This window comes from Vicia villosa, linkage group LG3 (assembly GCF_029867415.1).
Source record: "Vicia villosa cultivar HV-30 ecotype Madison, WI linkage group LG3, Vvil1.0, whole genome shotgun sequence".
NCBI lineage: Eukaryota > Viridiplantae > Streptophyta > Magnoliopsida > Fabales > Fabaceae > Vicia > Vicia villosa.
Genome location: NC_081182.1, coordinates 137,500,341 through 137,504,089, shown reverse-complemented (window position 1 = coordinate 137,504,089; position 3,749 = coordinate 137,500,341). Strand labels below are relative to the sequence as shown.

The 3,749-nt window shown below is 28.7% G+C and overlaps 1 long non-coding RNA gene across 1 annotated transcript; it reads left to right on the top strand.

The window, feature by feature from the left end:
- The first annotated feature begins 445 nt into the window (after positions 1 to 445).
- On the top strand, positions 446 to 1,998 carry LOC131662450 (uncharacterized). The gene is made up of 2 exons (XR_009301583.1): positions 446 to 1,560; positions 1,690 to 1,998. It is a non-coding gene; the product is annotated as an uncharacterized LOC131662450 (long non-coding RNA).
- The last annotated feature ends 1,751 nt before the right edge of the window (positions 1,999 to 3,749 follow it).

Sequence of the window (3,749 nt, the reverse complement as noted above, 5' to 3'; positions counted from 1 at the left end):
TCCAACTAAATGAAAAATGATCATATAAATTCAATTATATTAAATAATCATATAAAAAATACTATAAGATGGAGATAATAAAAATGAAATATTAACATTTAAAAATAAAAATTATCTCTCAATTAATAGTAATTGTTGATTAAAATAAAATAGCTACTATGTTGATAATGACCCGTGAAATAAAAAAATAATTTGATGCGATATAAAATATATTTAAAAACAAATGTAAAATAAACAATAATCATGGAAATTTAATTGTATTAAATAATGATAAAAAATCGTGAGATGGAGAAAAAAATAAAAATAAATATATTATCTCTCAAATAAAGACAATGATTGATTAAAATAAAATAGACATTATGTTGATAGTGACCCGTGAGATAATAAATAAATAAATAGAGAAAAAAATTAAAATGGAAGTAAGAAAGTGTGAAAAAATGTGAGAGAAATTTGAAATTTTAATTAAGATAGAGAAAATGTGTAATGATCGATTAAAAATAATTAAATATTGAGTTGATAATGGCCTGTGAAATAATTAAATATTTTTGGGAATAATAATTAAATGATCGATTATTAATATTTTTTGCGATAATAGATAAATGTTGAAAAATTAAAATGAAAGTATGGAAAAATTAAATGCGAAAGAAATTTGAAATTTTTTAGTAAGATTAAAATTTAAAAATAGATTATTAATATTTTTTGTGATAATAAATAAATTAAGAAAAATTAAAATGAAAGTAAGAAAGTGTGGGAAAATGAAATGTAAAAGAAATTTAAATATGACTTCCATCATCCATGGCTTACATGTGATGTCATCATTCATGCAATAAAGTTGTAGAGAAAATGTTATTTAATTCGGACCAATGAAAAGCTAACACTTGGGGCATCCATTCAATAAAGTTGAAAGAGTGAATACTTAATTTGTTAGTTACAAAAATGACCTTTTATTAGTGCAAATAAATTTTGGTGAAAGGGTAATTTAGGCAATTTGGTCAATCTATTATTAATGAATAGATAGTAGATTTCATAAGCCTAAACTGAAACTAAGAGAAACAGAAATGCATACCATGCAAGAGTATAGATAGATTTCCATTTGGAAAATAGTCACAAACCAAAAGCTTCTCATCCTTCTAATAATAATAAGCGCGGAGTGGAACGACTGGCATGACCTTTTTAGACTATTTGAATCTATCTCACAACAATTTTAATGGAAAATCCCAACTGGAACACAACTTCAAAGTTTTGATGCGTCTAGCTACTTTGGAAATCCAAACTTGTGCGGAGCTCCTCTAAACAATTGTACCGCAGAAGAAGAAAATCCCAAAAGTGCCACACCAACAAGAAGGAATGAAGATGAGGACTCTATAAGAGAATCATTATATCTAGGCATGGGAGTTGGGTTTGCAGTAGGTTTCTGGGGGATATGTGGTTCTTTGTTTCTGCTTAGAAAATGGAGGCACGCATATTATCGGTTTGTTGATAGAGTTGGGGACCAGATCTATGTAACTTTCATGGTAATGTTGAATAGTTTCAAGAGAAATTAAGCCTCAGTTAACTAAGGTTAGTATTATGTTTTTTATTTAAAATTAATCTATGACATGTTTCATTGAACAACTAATTAACATTTTGCTATATTTCTTAGTTATAGGCCTAACTTATATTCCTTTTATTTGGTTCATATTTTACCAGGTGAATTTGTATGTGGAAGATCTTGCATTCTTATGCAAATTGTGGAAATAATTTTTTCCAAAGGATCCAATATCATTATATCAATACTGTTGCTTTTGAATTCATCTTTCATCTGTTGTAATAGTTTTGTTCATATTGAAAATCAGTAGTCAGGGAATTGTTGCATTAATGTTTTTGTTGAGGCTTGTTCTCACCTCAAGTTTTATGTATCTCTCTCCTTAAATTCTATGTAAAATGTAGTGTTTTGTACATTATTAAGCATATTATGTATTTGTCATCAGAAGTTATAAAATGTGAAATTGCTATCAACTTTTATCTGTGGTACAAAATATAAAAATTACATTGTCCTATCTACAATAAATTGATTCTATAATTACCAACTTTTTTTTTTTGGATAGTTTGTCAAAGATTTTTATCCACTAACTTCCTGATGGATAAGCCAAACAAAAGGTGATATTCCATGGTGTTAAACAAGTGAACCAAATTCAATGTCTTTTATGTATATCTTTTAAACAACTATCTAATATATGAATGCTCAAAAATAAATAAATGTTTCAACTTTTTTCATGGATATACACTTAAATATCACGACAACTATTGACTTGTCAAATCCAGAATTTTGGCAATAGTTATAAATAAGATTTCAAGAAAAATAGAAGGAATAATATCTCTTCATTTGTCCATTGACTTGATAAAAGGAACATTATAGCTTTAAATATAATAGATTGATAATCAAGTCATAAAACTTGTACACCATTATCATTTTCATAAGTTCCCTTTAGTTGCTTGGTGGTTAAAAATATTTGGAGTGAGATTGCTTTTTGGGTTGGTAAAGGGGATAGAGTAGACAAAGAGTGTTTGTCGAATTTTATGGATTGACACTTATTTTTCTATAGCAAAAAGGTGAAGGAGAGGAAATTAGGTGTAGTTTGGCTAGCTACAACTTGGAGTGTATGGTTGGTTAGGAACGGAAGTAGTTTTCGGAAGGAAGATTGGAATGTGAATAATATCGTTTGGAATATAAAGCATTTGGTTTGGAAGTGGTCGTTTTGCGGAAAAATTACTCACCCCAATTACTCTTTCTACGAGTTTTGCAAGGACCCCTTGTATTTTTTATCGTAGTAGCAATTGGTTTGTAATCTTTTCTTTTTGTCGGGTTTTCCCGAGTTCTTGTGTAATCGGGTTGGAAAACCCTTAGTTCTCCCTTTTATTAAAATCTTGATTACAAAAAATAAGTTCCCTTTAATTTCATTCAAAAACATTTTCATAAGTTTCCTTTAATTTCATTCAAAAATGCTTACTTCTTTTGGATGTTGATATGGTAATTATAAGTTGGTCTTTAAATGAATGAGTGAGATTAGAAAATTATCAGTAGGTCTTTCAATGAATGAGTGAGATAAGAAAATCATGTCTAACTTATTATCCTTTTATTTGGTTCATATTTTACTAGGCTGACTCTATGCAAATCATGGGTATAGCTTTTTCAAAAGGATCTAATACCATTATATCAACATTGTTGTTTTTGAATTCATCTTTCATCTGTTGTAATATTTTTGTTCATATTGGAAAACATTGTTTTAGTAGTCAGGGAATTGTTGTATTAATGTTTTATTGAAGCTTGTTCTCATCTCAGATTTTATGTATCTCTCATTAATTTTTATGCAAAATGTAATGTTTTGGACACTTTTATGCAATATTATGTATTAAGTTATCAGACACTCTAAAATATGAAAGTGATATCTATTAGAATGTATTTCTCACATTATTCATTCAATCTTCATCGTTTTACAAGAATCATAACCACCGATATATAGCAAAGGATGCATATGGTGAATGATGCAAGAGTTAGTTACAGTTATGCATGCTTTCATGTATTGTGGTTATGTTGATATACATTAATGCACATGCTAAGCTATCTAACTTTATGCCTGAGATATCCTCCTAATTCTCCCCCACAAACTCATAGAGAGGTGAGAACCACGACTTTGAGCTTGGAACGAAGCTCTTGAAAAGCAGATGTTCCCAAAGGCTTTGTGAGAGCATCTGCAAGTTGTAAGGAG